The following is a 6,455-nucleotide window of genomic DNA, read 5'->3' as shown; positions in this document are numbered from 1 at the left end:
ATTAGAAAGGAAAATGCATATTAGTTACAATCCACATAAGTTAAAGCAAAAGCTAGAAACTACTAAAAATAAATTCCAAAAGAACAATTTACAAGCCTAAAATGGAATTCCTTCGAGAGAAGTGAAAAGTGAAACTTCATGGATAGAAAAGGATAATCATTCAACTATAAATAAACCACACGGAATAATATCTTCCATATGAAATAGGGTACCTTTTGTTCTTTCTCAACACCACAAATCGTGAGTTGTTAGGTTTTTCTAGTGAATCAATAGAAAGGAGGATAAAAGATAGAGAGTTAAAATAAAGATATAAGATAGGTTTTCTGGTGAATCATAAAACTTGACGATCAAATTTTCACAAAATCTCTTGAAAAATTAAATGAAAAAGTCTTTCGAAAGCCCACATTGATTAAAATTATCACGAAGAAAAGCGTCCGGAGACATTCTGTCCATCCAGATGTCCGAATCGCCAACCGGACGTCCAAATGCCCCAATGGTAAAAAATTTGGCCGTTCTAAATCGTACGCATAATGGTTACTTTTGCACTATTTGGTTCAACACCCGGATTACTCGTATGGGATAATAGAAGTTCTGGCTGTTTCATTGCTATAAATACCGCTTCACTTTTCATTCACCTACAACTTTTTGAAAGCATTGAAGTGAGACACTATTGATCACAACTACTTTATTTTTCACTTTTGAAAAGATCAAATCATTTATTTCTTGAAATTTTTTTTTAAGTGAATCGAATTATTGAAGATCACTTTTCTCACAAAAGTTTTTCTACTCTTAACACTTGAACTATACTTATTGCTGTCTATAAAAATGTTTGCCTACTTCTCTCTTGGCACTTTGTTTTAATATATCATTCATTAAAAGAGAAGACTTCATTTGCAAAATTTATTCCCTTTAACATTGTATAAGGATCAGTGCTCCTTGACTGTAAGTCACCGAAAATATTGTAAAAGGATTGGATTACACCATAAGTCAATCAATATAGTAAAAAAGCCTTGTTCGTATCGGAGAGCTTGGTAATGGCGGATGTAGATAATTGCTTTGGATAAAACCTCCACAATTATATCGTTTGCAATCTTTCTACCTTTTATTTGCAGCATTTATATTGTGTTCATTACTTGTTCTAATCAGGCAATTGTGGGTTTAATTATTTCATTTGCTAATACATTGATTTAAGACTAGAATTAATTTTCGAAAAGGTTTTGATAATCAATTCACCCCCTCTTGGTTAGCTATCCTTGGGGTTTCACGTATAACTTCAAATCAGGGGATTGTGGGTTCGAGACCATGGGTGTGTATTAATTTTTCATTCAAAAATTTTATTGTCCTACGCTTATTTTTTTTGTTCTTATTTTGTTATTGGCGCAATACATTTTATATAATGTGATAGTCTAAGATATTTAATTATGAAAATTACTAATACCATTTCATAAATACTCAAAATACCTAACATGCTACTGAATCGTGCCATGTTATTCTTTTTCTTGAAATATACAGAGTTCAATTTTGGAGCGATACCGTCGCCTAACGAAAGGATAAACCATTAGGCATCGGCTCTAGTAGAGTAAGTGGCGAACCGGCCATCAAATTTCTTTCACTACATTTACATTGTTTGGTTCAAAACACGAGTCAAACGATGTCATTTTTTATATTAAACATAAAATAAAATAAACAACGGCGTAATCTAATAAGCTCCCCTTTGATGATCCAGGTTAATATGGTAATGTTCAATTCAAAAGAAAAGACTAAACAATGATGTTTCTGCCAAAAAAAATTAAAAATTAAAAATTAAAAAGAACACCAAAATGGCATTGCTTTAAAAAGGAATGCTAGCAGGCATCGTTTTTGTCCCCCACAAAATAAATAAATAAATATAGACAAAAGAACCATAAAGTCATGTTAAAATGTAGAGGAAAAAAAATATGTAATACGAAACCACGTGACCATACTCAAAGAAGAAGGCGACACTTAGCGGTGGCAAAAGGGCCGAATAGTTCGTTGGCTCATCAGCTTCACCCATGGACAGCTCGAGCTCATTTCAAGATGAGCCCGAACCATAGCCAACCGGGAGGCTCGTTTGACGGGGAGCTTGCAAACACCCACAAGCCTAAAGTTCATGCGTAAAAAATGTAAACAGCAAAGTCAAAAATATTTAAAAAATTTTAAAAATCTTGAGCTCATGCTTGAATGAGCTTGAGCTCAACTAGTCACTTTGATGAGCCGAGCTCGTGGGTAGATGGGCCGAGCCGACTTGGCTCGACCTATTACCACTACTAGCAACGCTTGAGCATCTTGAATATATCAAATATCACAATCAATCTAGTTGATAAGACAGAGGTAAGTGTGAAAAATGATAATAATTTTTTTTTCTTTTTTTTTTTAACAACCGATCACAATTCACAACCCTTTGTACTCCAACTACCACCATAATCCTGCTACTAAACCTTTTTTTTTTTTCCCAACAAATTAATTATCTATATGACATTAATCACCCTAATAAGTGAATTAATCGACATGATGGAATCCAAAATCAATACACTTTTCACTTTGTATAGGGAGTCAACCAAAAAAAGTAATTTAAATAATTGAGATTTATTTATTGAATATTTACCTACATTACTTATTTAAGAAATAAGTCAAATTTTATTAGATATGTATAGTTAACAATTGATGTAATTAATCATAAATTTATTGTGTTTTGTTGATAGTAGTCCAAAATTTAAATTGTTATGGTTTCATGACTGTGGTTCAAATTTTCCATGTGATAAATTTTTTATGTGTTTTAACTTTAGCTTTTGGGGATATTTTAAAAATGGACCAATTTGAAAATTCATATTTTAAGAAATTTCACGCTTGATTTATTGTTTGAGTTTTGTTGATTAGCATAATTGCAAAGTTGAAAGGTTTTGTTAAAAATACCTAAACCGTCTATGAAGAACTTGTGATTTAAGTGGTTCACCTGCGACCCCCCTCCTCATCTGGAAGCATTTTAGTTGCGCGTTATTCAAATTGATGAGGCGGAAAACGAAATTTCAAACATTCTAGTTTTTGTTTTTTTAATTAAAAATAAAATAAAAAAATAAAATGCATCATTTTAAAAAGTCCTTCTTTTGATAATATAAATTGATATGGTTAGGGATGGAAAGAAAATTGATCAAATTGACCAAATCAAATTGAGTGGGGTCCGTTTGAAACAAAAAAATCGACTTGGTTTGATTAATTATTTACCGTCTGTTTTTTCCCCTACCAAACTCTAAAGATCTGTTTGATTGCAATGAATTCTAGGAAAAATGTCACATTTGATGAATTTGTTTTTTACTTTTGGCTGTTTGATACGAAAGTGGAAATGAAGTTCAAATTTCAAGGTATAAACACTAAAAGCATGTTTTGGCAATTCCATGGAAATCGAATCCCTATGGTTTTTTTGATTTTTTCTTTCCTACTTACACGAAATTGGTTTGCCTTTTCCATATTTGCAATTACAGTCAAAGTAGAAAATGAATTCTTTGAATGTGATACTTTTCTTGGAATTCGTTGCTAACAAATGGAAATTCCAAAAGAAAACAAATGCAAGGAGAACAATTATACTTGAGTGTGTTGTGTGTGTAGGCAAATTTTTTTGATTCCAACAAATATTCAAACCAACTAACCTGATAGGTGCAATTTGTGTACTTATTTGAGTCATATTACTAAATTTATATGATGTCAAATTATTAAATTTTACCTAACTTAGGTTAATTTTCTTTTGTTTTTAGTTAGGGACTCGTCTGAAGCACTCGGAAAAGAAAGAATCATGAAACTGAATGAAATGGTCAAGTTTGGAGATCAAATTCAACACTTTGAAAATTTGAGGGCTTAAATTGATTTGAAGAAGACGTGGGCTGTACAATTTAATGGGCTACAGGACTAAAATTCATTAATTGGAAAAAAATGATGCCTTATGAGAAATATTTAATTGGGCTCCAAACCAATTTGAAAAGTGATACAAGTCTAATTGGGCCTCTTAATGGGAGTAAGTGGCTGAATTTGTTTGAGGGAAAATTACATAAAAGGTACTTAAATTTTCAAATTCAAAATTCAGAGATGAGTTTACTTATGAAAACTCAAGTAGTATATATAATTAATCCCCAATTCAATTAAAAACCCTAATTATTTCTCCCATTTCAATTTTCAGTCCCATCTCTCTTCCCTCTCTCTTTCCACGCCGACTTCTCCTCTCTCTCTACCCGCCATCGATAACCGTCAATGTTGAGGAGAGTCCCCACCATCGAAGATGGGAGAATTGAGCAACAATATATTTGCTGCAGTGAATGAAAAGTGCCCAAAGCAGTAGTATTGTTATGGGATTAAAGATAAGAAATTATTTTCGTCCTTGAAGAACGCCACTATTTAGCAACGAAGGATTCCAGCATTAGATATCTAAATTTTATAGATAAGTCACCAGGTTGTTTAACAACAAATCCATGGTTGTCTCACACTCAATGTCTGTCTATTGTGTGTGCATGAAATGACGCAGAAAGTGAGTGTGTACATGGTCTGTTGTTTTTGAATAGTGTGACGGATGAGGAAGAAATGTAAAGAAGGGAGAAATGTACAGAATTTAGTGTTATTCTTTGTATTTTATTTTATTCGTTTTAAAAGGCTAAAAATTAGACCTATTTTGCAACTTAATTGTTTGTTGGAAAGTGCAATCTTTCATTTTCTTTGAATTTCAATACTGGGTACAATTTCCTAATTTTTTGTGTACTTACAAAGACAGAATTTTCTGTTATCAATTTTTTGCTGTATAAATTCTTCAAAAATATTTTTCTTTAGTTAAAGATGTAATCTAGGAGCTACAATCAAATATATCTTGTTGTTACGTGTTATCAATGCAAAATGTGACTTGTGATACAACATGTGATCTATAACTTGTGACCCGGGAGCTGCGGCAATTGCACAGTGGTGATTTGTGACTAAGATTCGTACTAAATTGGGATCGGTAGTGGGGGGTATTTGGTGCATGTAACCAATAAATTTGAACATATGTAACCTTGTGACTTGTAATTTTTTTTGACCCGTGACCAATGAAATAATTTGTGACCTGTAAATTTTTGATCCGTGACCTACAAATTTTTTAATCTCTGATCTCGAAATAATCTGTTACCATTTACTTCGATCATATGTGACCAATAAGTAAATCTGTGACCAATAATTATGAATTTGTGATCGTTAATCGTTTAACCATGACTTTATTATATTTAATTAATAGATATTTTCGATTAATTATACAGAAATCTGAAAGTTGAATTTTTAAACTTTATACTTGATTTGTGAATTAGTGTAATAATACACCTGACATATGAATTTTTCCCTTTGAATTGGGCTGTTTTTGGATGTGGGAATTGGACTTTTAATTGGAAAAGTATTGGGCAACTGACGGCTAGAAGAGAGGGAAAAAAAGGGTTGCTTGCTTGAAATATGAGATTATACAGCAAACAGAAAAGGGCGGTGGCCGTTGAGATATATGCATGCAAACGGCGGCTGTGGGAAGTAAAAACATAGCTGTCGTAATTATATGTACGCAGAAATAGAGACGCACAGGGGAGAATTGGAAGAAATAAGGCAGCCAAGGAATACGTATAAATAACACGCAGAAGCCAAAGCGCACGGAAGGCATACACGGATAGGAAAATAAATTACGTCGATTTTTGGTGATGTCTTTGTATTATGAACTTTAAATTTTTGAAACACGTTTTCAATTATTAAATAATTGGCAAAGATTTTATTTCCTCTACAATTATATGCGCAATAGTTGTATAAGTTTTGTTACTTGTTATACCCTCGAGAGATGAAAAATAAGTTAGACATTGTGTCAATTGTCGTAGAGTCCGATAGGGGATAGAAATATACCGCTATACTTTCCGTGACCTTTAAATATTCTAAAATATATTAATGTATTTTTATATGCTCGCATCCGTCGTGGAAATATAATTTGGTCACATGTAAAAAATCTGCTCGAGAGAGTTATTAAACATATTAGGAATATTGGTCTTCATAATTAAATCGTGCTGTCAAATTTATAAAATTCGGGTTAAAGGGGAATCGGGATCCAAGTATACTTTTCACTATATATATATATATATATATATGGTTTCGCATTTATTTTTATCAATTTAGGTTTTGCGTTTATAAGTAGATTATTAAATTTAGTTAGAGAAAAATCACCAACTTCTATTGTTTCGATTAAAGCAAAAATAATTTGAATTTAAACTAGTACAATCTTTGTGGGGCAATACTTGGACTCAAAATCTACTTTATTACTTGTTAATAAATCGTACACCTACGATGATTTTAATTCTAAATATATTTTCGTCAACATAACCAAATGTTTTTGTTCGATTTATGTTTCTGGTTGGATTTCAATTTCGTGTTAAGCTCAAAAATTTATCAAATCCAAA

The sequence above is a fragment of the Olea europaea genome, unplaced genomic scaffold (assembly GCF_002742605.1).
Source record: "Olea europaea var. sylvestris unplaced genomic scaffold, O_europaea_v1 scaffold1369, whole genome shotgun sequence".
Taxonomy (NCBI): domain Eukaryota; kingdom Viridiplantae; phylum Streptophyta; class Magnoliopsida; order Lamiales; family Oleaceae; genus Olea; species Olea europaea.
This window is presented reverse-complemented; position numbering follows the sequence as displayed.